This window comes from Crocodylus porosus, unplaced genomic scaffold, assembly GCF_001723895.1.
Source record: "Crocodylus porosus isolate Cpor-Errol unplaced genomic scaffold, CroPor_comp1, whole genome shotgun sequence".
NCBI lineage: Eukaryota > Metazoa > Chordata > Crocodylia > Crocodylidae > Crocodylus > Crocodylus porosus.
The window spans coordinates 87,782,204-87,806,362 of NW_017728906.1; the positions used below are offsets into that span (position 1 = coordinate 87,782,204).

Consider the following 24,159-nt stretch of genomic DNA (forward strand, 5'->3'; position numbering starts at 1 on the left):
CCTTTGCCATATAACCTCTACAAGTTCTCAAAGAGGATAGCCAATGGCTCTGAAATTACCTTGGCCAATTCCTTCAGCACCCTAGGATGCATTGCATTCAGCCCTGCCAACTGGAAAGCATCTAGCTTCTCTAAGTAATTCCTAACCTATTCTGAAATTACTCTAGGCTGTTTGCCTTCTTCCCTGTCTTTGCTGCCAACTGCATTTGTCATCTGATAGCTACCCCTGTTTTTGAAAACTGAATTTAAAAAAACCCCAATCAAATAACATCAGCCTTCCTTGACTTAACCATAACTAGATTGCTTTCTGCCTTCTGTAAGAGACCTATGGTTTCTCTGGTCTTCCTGTTACTTTTGATATACTTGTAGAATCCCATTTTATTGCCTTTTATGTCCCTTGGCGATTGCATCTCAAATTGTGCCTTGTCCTTCCTAATTTTCTCCCTGCATGCCCATATGATACTCTTATACTCTTCCTTAGTACTATGACCAAGCTTTCACTCTGTATAGGATTTCTTTTGAGTTTCAGCTCCTTGAAGGGATTGCTATCTAGCCAGGCTGGTCTCCTGCTGTTGCATTTCGAGATCTTCTATCACGTTGGGATAGCTTGCTCCTGCACCCTTAAGAGGGCCTTCTTAAAGTACAGTCTCAGCTGTGAAGTTAAATTACTGTTCATTAGTGACAGCTGAGCTCCAATCTCTAATATAATCCTAAAATAACATTGGCTTGATCTTAATGTAGTCACTCATTCTTAAGGCAGAAAAAACTATTGTATCTTGACCTCTTGTGGAAGCTGGGCCACTGGGTGCCCACAGATGAAAGAATAACTAAATGAGCAAGCAAAAGGAAGGCTGAACTCTGTATCCCAGTGTATATGGTCCTTCTCTGAGATGGGAGGTCGGTTGGTTAAATAGTGGAGTGGACTTTGCCTCTTAAACTCTGACTGCAGGAAAGGTATTGTGAATCTTCCAAATCTAGACACCAGCGAGAAGAGAATATTACTGTTCTCAAAATAAGAACAGTATGCAAATTGTTCTCAGAATGAGACCAAGGCATGCATTAGAGATTTTCTGATCATTTTTGTTGAGCCCCAAAGAAGTTAAGTTGCTGATGAAGCTGCTTCAACAATTGACACACATTCACTGGTCTCAGCTTCCTCTTTCTCAGGTGGTACTAGATGAGACTAGAGTACTTGAATCATTGAGATGCCATTACCTCACTAAAATTTTAACTGATACTTTGTCCTGCACCTCAGAGGTATCTCTATGTTTACTGCGTAAGACATTTTCATTGGGTTGCTTAAAGCAACTGAATAATCTTTTTTTTTTTTTTTTTTTTCCAGAGATTGGTGACCCATAGAGGAGGAAAGTTGCACATTGTTATGAATTCCTATGGTCGGTGAGGCTGAAAACTCAAATACAGGGGAGATATTTCATCAGTTGGCAGTGGGAGGAGGTCTCCAAAACTTGTTCTGCCTCACTGGGGAGATGGGGCAGGGACTCCGCTTTGTCCAGGCCAAAAACTTTATTAATTATAGCAGTCAGCCTTTGCACCAAGCACACACAGACCTCCACAGTACATCAGTATCCCACAAAGCTCCAAAGCTACCACTGCTTCAAGGGTGGTACTGAGGTCTTTCCCCTTCACTTCAGCCATCACATTTACCACCTATAAAAGGAAGGAACCAGATACAGGTTCAACCACCCATGAGTTTCTGTTTAGTGCCTTTTGTTTCTCTATTGTCTTGTCAGTTCTCACGGTGTAGTAACTAACATATTTGCCTTAGAAAAAGGTCCCTGGTTCAAAACCTGACAGAAACCATTATCTGTTCACTGCTGTACCTGAAGCCTGGCTTGTAAATAATGCTAGAGATGCTGATTCAGCAGAAACTGAGATTTTTGGCACAGCACAAGGGTCTAGGTGGTGGATTCCTGTCCTATTGCTTAAATAGGAAGGACTTTACCTTGTCCACACAGAATCTGTAAGACCAACTCCATATTCTCAGGGCAGGAGAGTTTGGCATGAGTCCTAGAGTCCTTGGACTCATAGGGTGTGTCCAGACAAGCACACATGCATGGTATATCCCGGTGTCAAAAAAACCCACGTCTAAGAAAAGCTGCATGGCACATGTGTGGCAAGCACACATGATGCCCCAAACCAGAGCCTGGCTGGCCAGAGCCATGCTTCTGCTGCCAGCCAGGCTCCTGGCTGCAGGATCACCACAGCTGCATACCCTGGAGGCCCCAGGAACCCCAGGTAAGGCGGCTGTGGCCAGACCAGGTGCTGGCTCCAGCCTCCCCCTAGATACCCCACCCAGGGCAACATGCCATGGACCAGAGCATGTGTGCACAGGGCTTCCCTGGGGACAATTAGCAGCGGCACACATTGTGCCACTGCTCTTTGTCCCCAGGGAAATGTGCATGCCCGCTCATGGGGATGTGCCCACAAACGGGATTAAGAGCACAGCTTCCTGAGATACTGGAGGACCAAGGCACTCCATATAACTGGACAGGCATTACAAGTGGCACTGGAAATACTGAGTTGCTGTTGTTGTGAAGAGCTAAAACATAGAACTGCTTTTTTTCCATGGAAAACCATTTCAGTGGCTGTGTGTTCCCTTTTTTTGCAAGACAGTAAGAGCATATTTCTCACTAGAAATGTAATGCCTGTTCATGGAGTAAATCTTGGAGTAAATCTCACAAGGAAACACAGTCTTAGACTTTTCTAAATGTGGAGCTTACTCTGTCAGGTGGGCAGCTGCCTTATATATGACATAACCCAAATTCTAGTTAAAGACGGACTAGGAGAAAGAAAATTATTTTTTTAATATACTCAAAAATAGTATATCTTATCATTTATGAGTCTCCAGTTTCAGAAGGTTTCAGCAGGAACCTATATAGCTTTATGTCCAGGTGTATCAAAACAAATTCACTTTGATTTTTAATAAACTGATGTTATACCCCAGTTACATAATTATTTTTTTCACATAGCTCATCTATGTATCATCTTCCTTTACTAGGCAAAATAAATATATATTTTTCATTCTTTTCTTGTAGGACTAAGGAAATTTTAAAGATCAAGTCAGAACTAACCCAGAAGCCAAACAGAAAAAATGTGAATTAAATGACCAACTCATATCCTCTGAAAACTGGAATCTATCTGTATCTAAATTTTTAATCTTTATATTCAGATCTGTAACTTCTTAGCTTGACATTCCTTAAAATTCCATTTTTTTTCTCCTTTCTTTTTTACCTATGATTGCTTATGTATTATAGGGATATATGTATTTTAAAAATATTTCTTTATTACTAATCATTTAGCCTTCTGGGAATACCAAAGTTAGCTTGTATTTTCAAGCATCCTAGCCTGCTTCAAAACCAGCTAAAAAGATATGTAATCTTTGCTCTTATGGTAAATTTAGTACAGCTTTTGAAATCGTTTTAGGGGTTGGCAACCTATGGCCTGTGGAACCATAGGATCTGACCCATGATGCTATGAGGCTTTGGTAGCATTTTGGTGGGGGGGGCTCCAGGAGCACTTGGAAGTTTGGGGCACCCTGGTTGGGTGGTGAGGAGTTTCATTCATGCTACAGCCAGGTGGTAGGGAGAAGTGGTGGTGCCAGCCCACCTTGAATTCTAGCTGGGTCATTCCACCCTGCTGCCAGAAAATGTTGGTGACTGCCAGTCCTAAAAAAATCTCTTCCCAGACATCTTCCTTATACAGTAACTATCATGATGGAGTCCTGCTGCACGGTATGCATTTCTATCCATTATAATATGACAAATAAACAGAAACACAAACATTAATAATAAATGTGAAAACAGTATATTGATAAAACCTTCTATAAACCCCTGTCTTTAAATTCAGAGGTAATTTTAAGCTCAATTTTTAAACCTTTTTTAAGGCAGAGACATGATGATTTCTCTGTCCATTTTGCATTTACAGAGAAATGCACATAAATCATGAGAAAGAAGTGAAAGGATGGTAATCTAGGTACCACTGTTGTGGTGGGATATCTTCATTGTAATCATCTAAATCAAATATTTGGCTTCGCTTCTTGGAGTGATATATCTCCCAGTCTCACTGCCAAATACTAACATAGCAAAGTTCAGACTGAAAAAGGAGAACAAGAATCTGGGGAAGGAGGGATCTTCCTACTTGCTAATAGCAAAACTCAGCAGTGCCATTGTTGTTAATGTCAAACATCAAGCGTTGACATTGCTAATGTTATTATATGCACATGGTCCACAAAACAGTTTATCAGGTAATGGTTAAAAGATATATAACATGTGGTTTCTATATCAAACACAAATTATCTGTGTAGCACAAAGTTAGGATAGACAACTTCTACAGCAGTTTCCTCTGAGGTCACTTATGTGGGTATTACTGGTAGGATCTGGCGTTGGGTCAATGCCACGCTTCAGTGTCCCTTGCTAGTGTATTAGCTCTTTGGGGAATTAGCAGCCAGCTTAATTTAGGACAACCTTGAGTCAGAATGGAGGCTGGCTTTTCTATTGGCATGTGGTCTTTTTCAGTTGTTGACCTTCTAGCTAAATTTTGTTGCCTCATTGTGGCAGGTGAAGCTACTATATCAAATAATAATAAGTTTGGGCATTAACCTCTGATGAGAGAGTTTGAATGGAGGTGAAGGGAGATAGGGAATTCTAGGAACAAATATGCTACAGGATAAAGTGGAGGCTAATGCCCTGTTGTTGTTTGAAAAGGCAAACATCTGGAAAGAGATAAGTTTTCTCTTATGCAGAGTTTGGCTCATACAACTTGACATTACATTAACTTATTGTTTTCATATAACAGCTTCTGTTATTTTGTTGCAAATCCATGGGTGGACATTTCTTTCAGATTATGAATGATATGATTTAAAGTGTTCAAAAAACCCCAAGCTAAATCAAAACAGTATGCTCTTAGGCTATGTGCAGGTACTGAATTTCTATTGGAACTTTATTCTCCCAATAGAAACTGCAGGCATACAGGTCTACAGATGTGGTTTCTTCTGCAAGAAGAAATGGCAGTTCTGGGAGAAAAATGGACCCTCTCCCATACAGAAGATCTCTATTTTGAGAGAACTTCTCTTGGTAGGACAGGCATTTGTATATTTTCCCTTGTGACAAGCCACAGTGCTGTCCTCCAGCATCCCAACATACATTGCTTCTCACCCTCCCACACACAGCTCCAGGAAGACAGTTAGTGACTCAGGATGGGCTCTGTGAAGCACAGAGCCAACCACACCCTCTGACAACTTTGTGGCCAGGAAAGCCCATTTGTTTCACATACCCCATTCTGTGGTCAAGGGGTGAAGTGGAACACAAGTTCCCAAGGCAGCTGTTCACCCTACACAGGAGCAGGAGCTGCTGAGGTGCTGCAGAGAGACGGAGGTTCCCCAGGCACCTATTTACCCTTGATATCATCTTCAGCAGGAGCAGCAACCCAACAGACCAAATCTATTCTTGCTGTGCAGCCATGCACTGGCTAATGTAGCTGGTATGAGAAAGATAAAGATCCAGTGCACACTGCTGGAGGGAATATTGACTGGCTTGCTACTGAAAATGGAATATACATGCTCTAGCTGTATTTTTTCAAAGCAAGGAGGGGGTTTCTGGACAAGATTTCCCAACAGAGACATGGTCCCGTCTGATGGTCAGCCAATCAGCACTGTCTTGAATGTTCAGCTTTGCAGCATGTTAGCATCTAAACACAATGGCCCCCTGAGTATGGCATCAACAACACAAGCTCAGTGGTGCCAGGAGCACCTGCCCCAAATGCTAGTATGCTCCTCTCCAACTAAGTTTTTCTACTGAGAGAAAAGGATAGGAAATATCTGCTGGTAGATTTGAATGCCTACGCATTGCCTCTATCTCTGTTACATCTTTTCCCCTTTCCATGACCTTAAAAATTCAAAAAAATCATACAGACACAGTTGGGTAGGTTTCAAGTAATCATTACTGATGAAATACAGGAGAACCTAGATAATCTGTACTGTTAAGTACAGATGAATACAGGAGATCCTAGATAATCCTAGATAAATTCCTTTTCCTTTGTGAGGTTTATAGTTTGTGAACCAATAAGGAGTCTACAAGGCTGCAAACAGCTGGGAAGGACAGCTGAGGTGCTCAAAGTGAATGAAAAAGTGGGACCCTTAGAAGTAGCGGCCACATAGAAAAATACTTGTGCAGTGTGTCCTTGACTCAGCAACTCATTGTGAACTAAGCAAGTTGCAAGAAGTCTGAATATGAATGTTCTAAGGGCTATATGAACAGGGGTCTACTGTACAAAGAAACAAGCTACCTACATATATATACTCTGTTACTCTGTTAGATTCTGGTACCTTATGCTAGTAGATGTAGCATATGTAGACAGATATACCCTTTTCTTTGTGCTTATACATTTTCGTACTGAAGGACCAATCTATTTTAGGTTATATAGTACCTGCATGCCTCAGTCTATAACATGCTTGTCCTCAGAGCTCTACCCTGTTAGACAGAGAAGCATTATTATTCCTATTCTGGAGATGGGGAGATGAGTCACAAAGAGAATGGCTTGCTTAGACTAGACAGGGAACAGAACCAAGTTCCCAGTTCATGCTCTAACCACTGTTCCGTCTTTTGCCTGGAGATGCTAGGACACAAAATAGATGGGAAAATTAGGCCTTTCATGGCCCAGGAAAAATTCTCTCACAGATGTACAACCTACATGTGGTGTAGCAGAAAGCTCACTCCTTAGGACATCCCTACATTGGCATGGAGGTTGAGGCAGGTCTATGGGTGAGACTAAGGGGCAGTGAGCCCTTCATAAGGTTTTGGAAAGCATTGTGCTTCCCTGACACGCAGTCCTTTCTAAAATTCCCCATGAATCACTGTGTCTCTCTCTCTCTCTCTCTCTCTCTCTCTCACTTGTCAGGTCAGTAGCTACATGCCTTAATTTGGCCTTATGTAAGTAAAATTACAATTTATCAGCTCAAGATCACATTGTTCATCATCTTTTACAAGTATCTAGGGAAAAAATACTTGACCATCTTATCAACTCAACAAAGAAAAACCACAACAACTTCCCTTACTGATAATTATCAGTAAATTGCAACTATTATTAGAGAAGCATAAATCCATCAAGAGCTAGAAGTTGCCAGCTCTCCTCCAGGCTCCTGTATTGCATATTTGAATGGGCTTCCAGGACTCCTGTCTTGAAACCCTGGGTGTGCCACTGTGTGAGTGTGCACGTCTCCATCTTTTTCAATCAAGGAAAACAGATAATGTAATAGCAGTGGTTTTTAAAAGAATGCAAATCGCTGTGCATTGGCAATGAAATGTTTCACCTTAGGATTAAGTGCTTGTGAGACTTCTCTGCATGAGTACTTGCTGATATTTTAAGCTAGTAGGTGTTACTCACTTGCATAAAGAAGTATAGGTTAGAGCTCAACTGGCCCAACCCTAAGGCCTGATCCTTCAATTCTTAAACAGGCAAAACTCCACCAGAAGTCAATGAAGTTTGAGCCCTTAATGAGAATTACCTACTAAATATTCCTGCACAGCACTGACTCTGTAATCCTACTATGGCAAAATGGTACATGAGGGTCTTTTAATAAAACTTATAATTTGCTTTGACCACCATTAGCATTTGGTCCCTAATGGCCTCAAAAGCCGTCACATTGTTCTTTACTGGACAGCGCATGGAGGTCAAGAATTAATTCCGCTTCAGTGCTGTCTGCTGTATTCCATTCATGCTCTCCCTGCCAATGTACATTCAACCCTTCATTTCACTCCTGTCACTTTTGGTCACAGGTTCCTCTGACTAGTGGAAATCAGAGTCTGCTTGTGCATCTCTTCTTTTCTTTCTTTTCCTTTTCCTTCCTATACAGCTGCAGAATAAACAAAAGATGCGGCATGTTTATCTGATAAACAAAATGAAGAAATAATAGTTACCACAAATTCAGGATGGGCAAATATTATAAGCTATAAATCAGGACATATCCTATGTGGCCAAATGACTGTATCAGGAATGCCTTCCTACTTGCTTTGTTGCTTTGCACAGTCAATCAACGAAGCTGGTAGTAATGAGATTGTTTTCATGTGAAGTTCAGGTGAGCTAACCAGCACTAATGATGGTGCCAATCAGCCTGCATGTCCAATAACTAGTCTGCCCATAGCACTGAGTGGATGTGGTTACACTCCTTCTGGTTTAGGGAGTTGCCCATGTCGAGCAGTTGGGTGGTTAAGGGCAGCCATGCCTAACATGATAAGTTTCTCATGTTGGGATGACTTCGCTTAATCAAGATTCCTCTGCTTTACTCCAAGTAATAATCAATTTTGTGAAGTCATTATCAATCTCCACCAAAAAAAAAAAAATAATTGATAACTAGTTAGGTAAACCTTGCACTGCCATTGTGTAGTTAACTACAATCATCCAAATTTTGCAGCTGGGCAACATGAAATAAAGAGAGGTAAGGCCCATTTTTTTCAGACATATACAGCATCTATGAAACTCAAGTTATTTTAAATAATTTGCTCGGAGTCACACAGGAAGTTAGTGACAGAGTCAGGGCTAGAAGCCAGATATCCCTTATTTTCCATGTCTGCCTTAATTCTGCTTTTGCAAGACACTAAACCATTTGGTGGCTATCCAAGGATCTCATTGGCTCAGCCACAAAAGTGAATAAGATACCACACAAATAATTGTAGTTAAAGTAGAGGCTGCAATTTTTGGTTTACTATAACATAACAAGACATGGGGAGGAACAGCCAAATAGCTCTTCCCTGTGCAAACTTCCTGGCAGAATAAGTCCAGTGTAGTTGGCAAACAAAAGGCCATAAAACAGGGCAATCATTAAGATAAGGTTAATGCTGACTTACCCAATGCATCAAGTAATTAACCATATTACAATACCTACCTTCCTGGTAGGAGGAGTTAATGGAGGAAGAGTCTGCTGTGAGGACCTCAATACTTTGAAACCTTGTAATAACAACAGGAAATAAAAAAGTGGGAGTGCCACACATCTTGGATCAGCCTTGATCTTGATCTTGATCTTGGATCAGCCTTGTCACCTGTCTTTGGATCCACAGATAAAAAAAAATCACAGAAGACAATCATCCTCAGATGAGAAGGATTGCAAATGATAACCTACCTCCCTAGTCAAAGCTCCCACATGGTCTGAGGAAGAAACAATACCTGAACTGCTAGCACCAGTTTTTCATGCAGGAAAAGCTCTTCTAAGACCTTTAAAGGGGAACTGGCCAAAACCCTGAGTGACATGGGAAATCCAGCACCAAAAGACAAAGAAAACAGGCCCAGGGGAAAAGTGAGCAGAACAAAGCAACAGATGTATAAATCAAAGAAATAAAATATAAGCTTTTCCCCTGAGATCCATGATAAGGCCAATCAGGTAACAAGGGTGAGAATTAAGATCCCTGGATTTTGCTTAAGCCCCAACCACAGATGAGTCTACCAATTGTAAGGAGGGTTGTCATCACTCCTGTCTTTGCCTATCCTAGACCTGCCAGTCCAGCCCTTAAGCAAGAGTCATAGAATAGTACAGTTTGTATGGGGGTCTGACTGGGTGCCATAGTCAGGAAGGTACCACGCATCCACATGTGCATACACACACACACGTGTGATCAGCCTGCACTCACAGCAACACTCTCTTCCTACTCCCCGCCCCCACCCCCCTGCCCTGGCCAATACCTGCTCCAAGCAGGACAAGCAGTGCCCAGCAGTGCCCAGCCCAAGTCATCCACCATCTCTAGCTCCTGCTGAGAAGGAGCTGGGCTGAGCACATGAAGGCAGCAGCAGCGATACTGCCTCTGGAGCACGACGCTGCTCTGTCTCCCGGCTGGACTGTCCACCTGTGTCTGCCTTCAGTGGTACTGTCGCCTAGTTGGGGGCACAGGGGGCAGAGTCACCAAAACAGAAGTTCACCCAAGGTACCATTTTTCCTAAGGCCAACTATGAAGATAGGCTATTTAGTGTAGGCTTCTAAAGTATGGATACTGAAAAACATGGCAAATTTACCTACCTAAGATAGAGACCAACAGTTTGGTCAATATTTGCAGTATTTCCTTGGACTCTAAGAAAAGGAGGAATCCTACACATAAATTGGTATAGCTTGCTGAAAATCCCATTTAACAATCCAAATTTGAGTACCTGTACTAAAAATGGATCTTGTATGCATCTGCTTGAAGATATATATGGCAATTTTGGGGGGTAGATTTTTCTTTTGTGTAGAAGAAAGTGAGGTATGAATGTGGGACAACAGTTGGTGCTTTATATAGCTCAGTAAGAAACAAAGCTCTCTGCATTCACTCAAAGGAAAGTTTCCAGAAGAGTAATTTCCCCTGTTTGTAGACACAAGAATATGTACTTAGAGCTGCAAATGAAGGGTTTAGTCCATCAACTTTATTTTTATGGTGCAAAAGGTTAGGCTCACATGAAGGCACAGATGGTATCCTCCTTTAGAGATGCCTGGATCAGTTCAGATAAAATTTTGCCATTTGCTAGGAAAATCCCTTGTCCAAACTCCTGTGTTTTCAGCTGTCTGAAGTGCAGAACCAATTACTGTGGGGAAAGATTCGAAGAAGTGGATATATTTGTGTCAATACAGAAATCCGAAGTCTGTTTCCAGCAATCTTTATACGGCAGTGCCCAGTGTTACTCAGTAGAGGCTGTTGTAAAACAGTTGGGTCAGCTCCTTCTAAAATACCAATGTCCTAAGCCAACTAAATATAAAGAGGCAGAAATGTTTATCCTGGTTATATCCTGGCTCAGTCCTTGTTCTATGGCCACATTTTTGCAGCCTTAATTATAGTTCCCTCCCTGATTTTTGCAATATTCAAATAGGCAACTGCATAATTGTTCACAATGGCTGAACTTCATCCCCCTGTTGAATGGGCTAAGTAAAGGGACTGCATGTTCTGCTTATCCTCAGACTGCCCAATGGTTGCAGACCAGCTCTGTGGAAGCTGGTTGAGTCTAGATACGCAGAGTTGCTTGAGGGGTGCCAACATAACCCATGTCATGGTGGTTCTCCTGCTCTCATCTCCATGTTACTGAATACCCATCCCCTTCTGCTTTTTTATACCACTGCACATGGTAACCATGCAAATCAGGAATCTGTTTACTTCCTTCCCTTTATCTCTTACCTCACTTACAGCGGAGCTGCACTGATTCTCCTGCATCTGGTCTCCTTATTTCCCATACAAGAAGGTTTGCCTCTGATACATCCTGAAGTCTTTACTAAGGCAATATCCCTTTCAAGATTATTAGGAATTTGCATTAGAAAGAACTAGCTTAAAATTAGAGCTGGTCAGGTAAGGAGAAAAAAAAACCTTTTTGTGAATGAAAATATAAAATGTGGTTTGGTTTCTTGTGATTCAGAGGGTCAAATTACTAGTTCTTTGAGACAATTTAGATGAATGATGTATCTGAGGTTTAATGAGTTTTACCGTAAGTATTGAGAAATCCATAAATTCATGCAGGAAGAATATTATTTTTTTATTTTCCTTGTAAAAAACCAAAGTTTTAGCTGTCCAATCAGGGAGTAGGGCTCTTGGGTCACCTATGAAAAATACAGATATAAACTGTCAGAGTCAAGATCAAGAATTCAGAAACAGCTCACAGTATGAAAAATTATTCACTGAGGCCAAGTTCTTAAAATATATGCATAATTAGACTTATTATTTAGACACTTGAATGGTTGGTAAAAGGCAGAACACACAACAGGCCCCATTGACATTACCAGGATCCAGCGACTCCATGTTACATCACTAGTTGGGATGATGATGTGGGTAGTGATGGGAAAGGTCTGCTCCCCTGTCCTACCCCAGGCTGGAGGTGATGGATTTTGTACTTCAACCATATAAAACCACTGCTGCCTATGCTTTATGCTGATGAAGTGAATTTCATCCTCCAGAATATAGTTCACCCAAGCTCTAGTCACTTAGGATGCCTTTATGTAGGGCTTAGCCTTAATTAACATAACCTCATCAGACTCAATATTTTCTACCTTGCACATTTATACAAATTGATGTCTTAAGAAACCATGAATAGAGACCAAGATGTAAGTATTACTTTGTTGGGGGAGGGGAAGAAAAACATTGTATAATGTAATAAGGGGAAGAAAAACTTGGATTAGAAGATGGATTTAATAGGTTAAGAAGTCACAGAACTTTAACAAAGCATAACTTTACTAATACAAATAGGAACTCTGAGCTACATTTGAATTCACATCACACCACACCTGGTAAGAATTAGTCTAGCACAGCATCATCAATCATAGTGTGGTTGTCAGTTTTGACATCCTTTAAGTCTACGTTGTGTGCTTAATGACTACATTACAGAAAATGTAAACAGACACCAAACATACAGGTATGCCCTACATTTTTTTCCCTTGCTGAATATGTGTTTAAAAAAAAAAAAGAGGAAGAACCAAACATTGTTTGTTAACTACAAAAAGAACAACTTATGAAATTGTTATGAAATAATCAGAGAGATGCTGCTAATGGATAGGAATAAAAAGGATATTACATACTGCAAATGCAAAATGTTGAAACTTGGGGAAAGCCCAACTGGACAATATGGACTGAAAATATATAGTGAGGTTGTATACAAACTACCCTATATTTTGGTATTGGCTATTTACACACACATGACACACAGACATAGAGATAAGGTATTACTGTTGTTGTATTATTCGGTATACATCTTATGATTTCTACAGCATAATAGTATGATCATGATTTACTAATAGGGATGCAGGAGTCACTGGTGAGCCCATTACAAACCTTATATTAATAATTCATAAGGGAAAAATACTGTAGAAGTGCCTAAGTTCAAGACCTGAGTGAAATGCCTGAGTTCCAACCCCAAATCTCCCAAATTCCATTATTATTATTAGCAGATTTCTAGAATTACACCACTTACAAAAACCTTTCAGTTCTGCCTTTTCATTTCTACAACTGGTACACAAGAGTTATAAATGTAGTGTCCTGCCGTGTTTCCATAGAATTCAATGGGGGAACAATTCACTGAATTCAGTGAGAACAGGATTGGACTCATCAGCAATTCATCCAAGGATCAGCTTAATTTGAGATTTTAGCAAGTGTTTATTTTCTGGCCCAGCAGCAGTATATTTAGGGGGGGAAATGTATGGAAAAGAAGGGTCAAAATCCAGATGTAAGAATGAATACCAAAGATAGATTCAGAGGGGGCATGAGTTTGAAAACTGTAAATAAAAGTCTGACTCTGGCTTTGAAAAGTAATGCTATCTTCCCACTGAAATTATGCCATGCTTTTTTGTGCGCACATCTGTCTATGTATATGTATGAATATATTTTTAAAATAAAAGAAACTATATTTTTGATAATTAGTTTGTTTAAGTTTCTATTGTAAAAAGGACTAAAACATAGCTATGTTTTGTTTTATATTATTTAGTTATCATCCTCAACTTCATGATTTCAACATACTCATAAAGAAAAAACACCTTGCAAACCTAATATAAAGTTCTATTTTTCCCATAAAGCCTACAACATTTTTCAATTAGCAGAAGTTTAAATCTTGTCATTAAAAAAGCAAAATATTGATTTGATTTGTTTACCAATGTATAATATACCCCCAGGTTTGTTTAAAATTCAAATAAAAGTTGATGGAAATGCACACTCTTGAAAATATTTACTTTTAAAATTCATTATTCATAAGAAAACATTTTCAAACTTGCAGTTTGCAAAGAAGGCCCAAACCTGTTCCCATTTAAATCTATAGAAATAAGATTAAATCCAGAAACTGCTTTAGAGATCTCATTTTCATTTCAGCTCTTTGACTTTAGAAATAATAATATTTTTAATGGTGAGCAGGTCTTTTTGGAGTTCCGATTTATTCCTTATTGAATCCCAAGTCCATCTCTGCAGAGCAAGAGAAAGCAACTCTACCTAAACCTCCAGCAAAATCTGAAGAAAGAGACACACAGAAGACATTTCATTTTCCTAACTGTCCCTTATTGGGAGGCAAGAGTTTTAATTAGCAAAACATAAGTTTGAACAGTTATATTTTTTTATCAAAAACTAGAGAACTATATAAATTTGAGATAGTTTCATAAATATGTGTGCATTAATCTCCAATCAAATATTTAATGAGAACTGCAAATTCATTCTATAGCTATTGTCGTAAAATTTAAGCCTTATGATGCAGTCCTTACTTAAACTTTAACTTGAATTCAGTTGGAATTTTTCTTAGCACAATACTATAATAGCTTTAGAAATTAATAATGACATGTGCTTAACAATACAATATACTATGTTTTAAAATGGACTTATTTTAGATGGGTCCTTATTTTCTGTGCTCAGGAGACAGCAAAATATTTTCTCCATGTTTGGGCATGAACCACCCCCAAAAAACAAAAAAGATGAAAAACACCCTTGTAGAAAGTATCTTAACTATACTGAAAAGTTTATGTCTATTAATACTTTGACTCTAACATAGTTTCAACTTTTGCATTGCTTTACCTTTAACAACCTGGCTACATTGTAAGACTTACTTGCACAGATGCATGGCTTCTCAATACTAATTCCAATAGAAAAACTTGCCAGAACCCCTGAGAAGCCAACCTTTGAATCTGGAATTAAATAACAAAATATACTTCACACTGGACATGTGCAGGGAAACTTTACTTAAGGGAAAATAAATACAAACATCTGGTTCTGTAATCTGTAAGTAAGCTACTTGAACCAATGTGCTGCTTTTAGAGAGGCTACTGCCAATTACTTCTTTCAAGGCAAAGTTTTAACACTGTTTCTGATGCCAGAATATACTTCATACAGTATTAATAGCGGGTTACCAGAATTAATGAAAATGCACCATGTTCACATATAATGAATAAAAACCTAATTAAGAGCATAGTTAAGCCAGGAGCACGGATATTGTTTTTTTATATTAATATCCATTGTATTACTTCAGCATTTAATGTGAGCCTCTTCAGCTGACTGATGCCCAAAGGGGAACTAACAAATCGCTCAGCTGGTGGCTGACACTGGTCCTGAAGAAAGCTAGTAAGGAACACTTTGCAGTCTTTCAGAGTCTCTACACCAGCTGTCACCCAGCTATGGGTGCTGAAAAGCTCCTGTCACTTCATCCAAAGGGATTTACTTGGTCAGAAGGAAAATTTAAATACAAAGCATGCAGCTAAGAAGCTAGTGAAAAGGATTATGAGTGCACAAGAGCACATGTGTATAAGACACTAATACATCTTTAGGAAATTTCAGATCCCCAAAGCCAGGATTACTGCCAGAGGCAGGGTGGTATACGTATGCTGGGACCTTTACCGTTAGAGTTATTATCTCCCAACTATTCAACTTCATAGGTCTTTCATCATGCGATTTTTTTAACACTCCCCTCATCCTCAACAGGGAACTAAGAAAAAGCCATCTCTGTTCTATTATTCCTGCAAATCACCTGCATGCAAAATACTCTGTTGCTTTTTCTTACTGTCAAAGGTTTAATATTTTTTTCCCATTGTCCAAGTGTACCAAAATGTCCTGCCTAATTGTTTAATGGTGACTAAGGCAGATGAGCGCATAGGGTGTCTTATGTTTACTAGCCAGACTGCTGTATAAAGGACATGAACAAACAGAAGAGATACATGACAGGAGTTTTCGTTTAAACAGTAGAAGGATTCTGGCTCTGACCTGGCTGGCTATACAACTTGGTGCTCAGTAAAATGATATATTCTACCTGCCAGCTGAGCTGAAGGGGAATGACAGTGCAAGGGGGCTGTACCGTATGGAGTTGATTGAGGCGAGTTGATTTTGAAACCCAAACATTTTTGGCTGCTGTTTTTAAAAAAAAGCGGCCGGGGGAAGGGGGGGGGGGGGTGAGGAGAGAAGAAAGCGGGGAGGAAGGTGAAACAGAAAAGTAATGTCTTTAAAAACTTACATTTTTAGCCAGCTTAGCAATGCGGTCAAATTCGACTCGAAGCAGCACCATGCTGGCTGGCCTGTGGCGAGGTACTGTTATTCTTTGTTAATAAAGCCTCTGGCCTGTCCTGCTGGATGCAGGAAAGTTGATGATAATGCCAAGTTGTTTAGAGGAGGACTGGAGAGCGAGACCACAGCATGCGATGCAAACTACCACTGCTGAGCCCCAGGGGAGGGTCATGCAAGTTGTGACTGCTGTTGGTTTGGGCGCACAGCCCTGACTTGGCCTCTAGCACAGTCGGCCCGTGTAACAAATCCATAAGGGAACGGGTGGTGGAGGGGCTTACTGAGGATGGGAAAGGAGGGGAGGGGGGTTACCTGGAACCAGAAAAGGCAAAGGAAGGGTGATGATAACCCAGAAGTGAAATGCAAAAGGTTTAATGTAAAATGAGTAATCATTATTTTGGAAAAATTCCCTCTCAAGAGCCTTTAAGGACATTAACATTATGTATAGCACAAAGCATGAGATTTAACAAAAGTGCTACAAAGCTCAAACCAGCTGCCTTTAGAGGTCACTAGAACATCACTGCAGTATTTACAAATTTTCCATGAAGGATTAGAAACTAAAGCCCTATATACACTATATACAGTTCCAGTGGATGCTGTATACTATTATCTAAATTTCTTCACATAGACTATCATGTATCTGCCCCAGCAAAGCTGATTAGTGAAGCAGCTTGACTCTGACATATCCTTTATGCCAACCACAAGCTGCCTTGCACAGCCACCTTATTCACTGTGGAGACAGGCCTGAAGCAAGACTGTAACACAACAAATGCAAATGAGATGAGCCTTACACCACTTAAACTGAGATGGCTATAATATGTAACAGCTTAATGTGCCCACAGAAGTGATTGATGCCCCTTCCATATCTCTAAAGAGCTTCAGTTTTGATGCATTCTTTTTAACTAATATTTCTTTTTATTCTTCTTTCTAGCAACATGTTTTCTTCTTTCTTTTTAGCCTCCATGTGGGAGGAGAAGGGGGATAAAAAAACCAAAGAACTTCTTAGTAATACTTACATCTTTCAGGAACCTAAAATGATGCAAATTAATATTTGGAAAGATTCTTAATCAGTTCAAAGCAATAGATTTAAAATATCCAAACAGAAGTTTGACCCATTTTAACACAGTGATCATTAATATTAAATGAAGTGGCCTCCTGTGAAAAATGCTCTGTTTGAGATCTGTCAAATTATTTGTTACAGTCCAATACAGTTCAACAGCAGTGATTTCAAAGAAACCAAAATACTGTCAGACCACAGCCTCACTGTCACTTTGAATAACTAACATTTAGCCCAAAAATTTGGAAAAAATTTGAGACAAATCTAGCATCCTGCAGAAACATAACCAAATGCTGCACAATTCCAACTCCCTATACGTTTCTAATCAGTATTCATTTCCTGTCCTTAAAATAAACAGAAAACAGATTTCTCCGTTTCCCCCAAAATCAATCTTTCACTGTATCTGTCAGTTGCTTTCTCCCAATTAGTATTCTAAATTCATTTATTTTTGTCATAAATTAATTTTTTTTTACATACCTTGGCACGGGTTTTTCATTCAATACTTGTGAGTAATGTGACAGACTTAACGTTGTGTTGCTTAGCAGTAATAAAAAAAAAATGTAACTTTGTTAATGAATTGAGATGAATCAAAAATGCCTTATTAATTATTGCTTGCCTAGTAGGTTAAGCTTTGGCTCCTCACCTCACTGGCCCAGAGAACATTTCTTGCCTTTGGCCATGTCGGAGGGGCTCATTAAAACATCTCTTGGGAACAGACAGAAATTGTTAGTGAAAAGCAATGGTCAGTGCCTCAGCTAGAACCCAGCAGGGAAAGGAATCCCTCATCACTGAGAACTAACAAGGCTGTATGTATTACACCTGTAATCAAACTGCTCTGAAAATGCCAGGAGACCAGTGGGCTCTCCTTGTGATTGGTGAAGTTATCTGAAAATGCTGAATCCAATCCATAATTGATGTGCGCACATACAATTACAAGCCTCCAGATATCAGTTAAAATGTTGCAGTTGCAAGCCTTAAGGAGTGGTAAACCTTAACATGCACGGCATAAAATAAGGTGTTTGACATAATAAAAGTGAACCTGCTTTGCTTCTATGCACTGTCAGTTAAATTTTAATTGAATTTGCTACATTTGTTAACAGATGTAATTATAGAAACCTCACTGAAAAACAATGATATATGGATGGGCTTGGCTATCTTTTAGACATTTTGTGAATTAATTTGTGTGATTAAAGAAAGAAGCTTTGTCATTATTTTGCCTAGGGTAAGTAAATTTAGCATGATGTGGAATGTGATTTTGGGATATTGAAGTATAAGAACCATATATATCCTAGGCTTTTTAGTTAGTGTAAGGTAGGGAATTAGTATCTCTGAAACTTATGCTAAGGTTTTATGTTGTCTCTTATAACAAACAAAATTGCACAGCATTTACAGTGGTTGTCTCTTAAAGGTTGCTGCTGGTGTTAGATTGAAAACCAAACTATGTGATGAAAGGCAGGATAAATGGGATGAAAAGATAAACAATCATCAATATAACTGATTGTAAATACAGTGTACACTTACTGTAACACAATCTATTAACTCTGCCTTTACCCTCATGATTTCTTTTCATTTTTTATATTTGTTTCCTTCTTGCTCAGGACCTGAATAGAAAAACACCTTGTCTTGCCACCATATAAATATATATAACATATTTCAAAATTTCATCTAAAGGTGGTATAAAATGTGGAGATTACATGATGAAAGTCTTGTTTTGAGAAAGAGGCCCTGGGTTACCATGGGGTTGTAATAACATAGATGAAACAGAATGGAGAAGGGTAAGGAAGTAGTTGTAGAACTAACAAATTGCACACCAAGATGGTGTACCTTCAAGAGTTGAGGGCAGCAATAATTATTCAAGAGACATTTCAAAACCTGCAATTGTTGTGGTGAACGTATTCAGTAGAACTGCTTAGAAAAACTGAACGTTTTCAAGTAAAACTTGTTTCATAGAGCCAGTATCACTTTGTTATTTGTCCAGTCCTGCTACTCTTAAATGTGTCCATAAAACTTACTTGTCTCCTGGGCCAAACTTGCTATTCTTACATGAGAAGACTCCCTCTTGAAGCCAGGATTTGGTTCTTAAGTGGAAGATGCTATGTTTATCTGAGGGCTGAAGTGAGTCTCATGACATCAATCAATACATTTATGAAAAGTATGATGAATATATAACCTGTTCTACAGTACTTTATCTGGCTGTTCTGTTTATGTTGAATCTGATTCCAAGTTGCTCAGTTGGCGGTTAAAGAACAGGAAAGAAACACACAAGATGTCAATGGAAAAGATTACATAGCTCTCAGCCCATATCCTGATAGTACAACACAAAATGTTTTTGCCCTGTCTATTTTCCATTATTTGACCTATTCTCATTTTAAACTATGTCTAACTGACTTTTTCTTCCCCAACATTGTTAGGGTACTGCCAAAAACTGACATCTAAAATGCCATTACCTACTTCAGTTTTATCTCAACAAAGTTTCATTTACCTTCGGAAAGGTAAATAATAAACAGACATTAAAAATACACACACACACACAAATATATATACACATACACACACATGCACATGCACATGCACACACACACACACACACACACATACATATATACAGCTTAAATCAAACATCATGCTTGATGAGTCATAGTAAGAAGACAGAAAAAAAGTTAAACTGCCCATTGATATCACTTTGAATTAATGTGGGTTTCAATAGTAAATATATATTTTCAGAGTTGAAATGAAAAAGGCAGTTTTTGAATTTACCTGGTTTTGTAGACAAGCAGGAAGCTTGGAAAACAATGTAATTTTTATAATCATTGTGATTCTAAAGTTTATTTTCGTTCTCCAGAATTACATGGCACAATAGTTTTCTGGTAATTATTATTCAGTTAACCAAAAAGACTAGGAATATCATTCTTGGATCCACTGTCCCCTGCCATCCCTCCCCCTACCACACGCACAGTTACCCCTGTGTCAGGTAGTGTACAAAGAGAGCTGTAGGTACTTATGGGTCCTTCTCAGAAGCACTTACAATATATGTGTGCTATCATCATGTGTGTGACAAGATATAGGTGGTTTATACTTTGGATGTTTCTGGCACTTAAAGTACAGAGAGACACAAGAAAAATTAATCCCTGAATCAATGACCTCTATAGACTTAGATTAGTCATGAATTTGACTAATTGACTTCATTGGTTGCACTGGTAAAAAGGTAGTGGACAAAAGTGGCTGTTGCCCACCTTTTCACTCTCTGATTCCCAAGGCTGCCAGAAGCTTGTCTTTCTCTCATCATAATTTATAACCTCAAGGCTGTTCTAAGCTCCACTGGCTTGTAACAGTCTCAGAGATGGTTTTACACTGGCTGGGGATTTCCAGTACACATGCTCTGGCCACAGCCCTTAAGATGGAATGGGGATCAGGCACCAGTGGAATAGATATAAGTAGGTTGACCCTGAACAACTTGGAAATTCCCCCATTCTGACATAATCCCTGGCTATGTCATTGAGGTAGTTTCCTAGTCCCTTTACACTGTTGGTAGTAGACTTTACCCTCTGCTTATAAATTACATGCATTTTCCATACCCGCTAAATGCTAACATGGAATGAGTGACATTAATTTATCATTCATACTCACTCTCATTTTATGGCCAGCTCATACAAGGATTTACATCACTACAGACACTTGCAAGGAGGTTGTATTCACTTTCTGTAGGTCACATTTTGCCTTATTTTGCCCTTTATCTTTCTTTATCTCCAGAAAGTATATGATGCATGGAACCATATAGCAAAACCTGCATTTACAGAAGCTGTTTTTAATCAAAACTGGAATTAGTATCTTCAGCAATCAGTGACCACACATATGTCAGTGTATAAATTACTATACTTAACAAAGTAGGAATAATGACTGTTTTGTAGGCAGAAAAGTGACAGAGGAAAGCATGCTTGAATGTCACTGTGTGTGTGTGTAATACATGCACATTTACCCATGTGTGCAGCAGATGTATATATAATACAGGTGTACACCTCCATATAGCTATAGAGACAAAGCATAATTTCAGATATAAACAAACAAAACCCAGAACCAATGTTTTAAACTGAAAGCGAATGATGCTTGCAGCCTGTGGTCCCTGTTCTGAATACAAGCAGGTGAGGAGTGGTGCTAAGTGCTTTTGATGTTGCCAGGTCCCATTTACCACCCAACTTTTTCTCCTCCAAAACCTCTTAACAAACTTCAAAGGCCTCCTTGCTTCTTGCCTTAATCCAGTGCACTGAGACCTTTAGTTCAAAGAACTTTCCTTAAACCCTCTTCTTAAACTGCAACCAAAACTTTTTCTTTCCTTTCCACAAAGTAGCAATTACAGCTCTGTTGCATGGCGATTGGGCTTGGGCCGATCAGCTCCTGCTATTAATTAATCTCACAAAGGGGGCTCATTTCCTGGCATTCAAACTGACAAGAGACCAGAGAACAGAAAGCCCTTTCAAAGCAGTTCCAGTTAACTGAGGAAGAGGTATCAGAAGAAAGAGCCCCACACTATTTGAGGCAGAGGGCACATTTGATACTGCCTATACTTGCTGCTGATTGAATGATTTTGTTAAGGAGAGCTCTTTACTAATCTTTTACCTGCAAAGCTTAAGAGCAAGTAAATGCAGCACAAATATTGCTAAATTGTGACAGAGAGGTATCATAGGCCAGACTTTCGATTTCAGTCTCCCAATGCATCTTCTTGAGCATTATACTTACTTTAAACAGAAAGTGTTCACTTTACTTACACAGAAAAGCTCTTGGAAGAGGGGGAAGATGAAGAGAGGCAAGAAAGAAGAATAGCAGACAAGAGATTAAAGCTTTTTATTCAGTATCTCTTTCGTATTCAAATTGTGCTAAGGGCTCTGTGAAAGTTAGAAGCAAGCTTGTTCAGGAGGGCTTCTAAAGTGTGTACATGGATTTCATGGGAATAGAAAAGAAGCCACGGACTGGGTAATGAAAGAAAGATAAGATGTCCTATATAAAACAACTTGAGAGTGGTTCAATTACTTCAGCAAACCATCAAGGCAAGCTTTGAAGATTTGAGGAAACACTGCTAAAATTTAACAAAAAAACTCATGTTGCAGGTTTTGTACTAATAAATGTTTGTATACTGTGTGAATTACTTAAGCTATATTCCCTGCATGAACATTGTTTACTTCACTGTTTTTTTTTTCCAGAAGGGATATGTTTGCCATGGCATATAGTTATGGAAAATAAAGTATTCATGTTTGATCTTTGTATTTTTGTGACAGGGAGTGATGCCATCAAAAAATGGCATCATTGTTTACAAAAATAAGCTTGGGAATTAGAGCTCCATGAACGTCTGACAACCTTGCATATCCTTGTGAGCAGTTAAAGTAGTCCTGACAAAGGCCTAAATGGTATAAGAAATAATTAACCAGCTTCTCCCAGTGAAAGGTCTGCATAGGGGAATATACCAGCTACAAAAATAAAAGTCTGCGGTTTAGAAAATACCTATTTTTAATTGCAGCTCTCTCTCTCCTGCTCTCTCCCCCGCTTCCCTCCCATCTTCTACCAATTCTCTATGCCTGAGATTTGACAAGTAACATCAAACATGGTTCAAGAACAAAGCTAACCAACCATGGCCTGCAGCATCCTTCAACCAAAAGTCACCTTTACTCAAGCTTTGCCATCTAATTTGAGTGTTTCTGTATGTACTCTACAAGCAGAAGTCCTAAAACTCTCTTAATGTAAAGCTTTCCTGTTTTCTCATCCAAGAGATTACAATGGTGATGTAAGAATGATTTAATAATTTTGAAAATCATAAGGCACCCTACAATTGTGAAGTTTAGTGATGCAGCAGCCTACCCCATTACCTTATTTCTCCTTAGTTCTTTTTATATGCACACTGGCCACATCTACATGAGACTCTAACTGCCCAGTCATTACTGCGCAGTCATTAAGTACTTGTATAAACAAGTACTAAATAACTGCAGTAACCCAAGTTACTGTGCAGCCAACAAATGTCTTTTTCGTGACTCTACTGAGTGGCAACCTAATACTACTGCACAGTAGCTTTGTGTCACAACTGATGCCATGCAGCACTACTGCACAGTAGCATCGGCCACTAACTAATTTAGAAAGTTTTAAAGAGCTATTAAATCCTTTTTTGTGAAATGTTCTCAGATAATTAAGACACAATTTACTTTACAGTTTTCTTTCCTTTATGGTTAGGTCAAATAAGTAGCATACCTAAATGTGTCTAAGTTAAGCCAGAAGTACCTTATTCAGAAATAGTTACAACACAGTGCTGGATTTAGGCTTAAACTACTTAAGCTACAGTTTAGGGCCTCAATATGAGGTGGGAGCCTCTAAATAAGAAAAAACAACCGGGGCATTTTCTAATTTGACAAAAATGTACACATGTATGGCTCCACAGTTATTATTCATATTGAGTTCATAAATTTGTGCAGAAATAACAATAATTCATCTTGAAATTTCATGAAAATCCATTTTCGTGGATTTTGTGGATTTTTTTTATCATATGGGGCCTCTGAAAATGGATATAACTTAGGGCCTCAGCATGTCTTAATCTGGCACTGTTTCAAGAGGAACAATCTTAACACAAAATAATTACAAAAAAGAATGTGTGACAAAGATCATTAGTTTAAAAGATCGTTAGTTTAAATGGACAACAAAAAGCAAAATAAACTTAATTTACCAAAAAATCCAAACCATAAGTTTCTGTCTTCCTGTCCCTCAGCATTAATTAAACTTACTGTTATCAATATTCTTTGTTCATTACCCTCGTACCATTAAATTAGAACATACCCATATATCTACATGTTATGCCCATCACTATTTCTGGCCTTCATTTATCTTCCTTCCCCATCATTTTCTGTCAGTTTATTTCCCATCATTCCATTCTTTCTCTATATCTCCTTCTCCTAGTCCAAATGAATCTTTTCTTCTTCAAAAGAGGAATTATCTCTACAGACCTCTGGAATTATCAAGTTTTAAGTTTCATAGACATTACAAGCCAGCTGACCTTTGCATGAGTGGACTAGAAGATTGCCAAAATGAGGCTTGACAGCTAAACCTCCAACCAACTGGGTAAGGTTGGACAATTCCCACCTAACTATGTACTGCT

At 39.0% G+C, this 24,159-nt stretch overlaps 1 long non-coding RNA gene across 1 annotated transcript; it reads right to left on the reverse strand.

Annotated features, from left to right (window-relative positions):
* Nucleotides 1-10,207: 10,207 nt before the first annotated feature.
* Nucleotides 10,208-17,817, reverse strand: LOC109306043. Its single transcript, XR_002099824.1, has 3 exons — nucleotides 17,508-17,817; nucleotides 15,927-16,285; nucleotides 10,208-11,559 (listed from the first exon to the last, which is right to left on the reverse strand). It is a non-coding gene; the product is annotated as an uncharacterized LOC109306043 (long non-coding RNA).
* Between the last annotated feature and the right edge of the window lie 6,342 nt (nucleotides 17,818-24,159).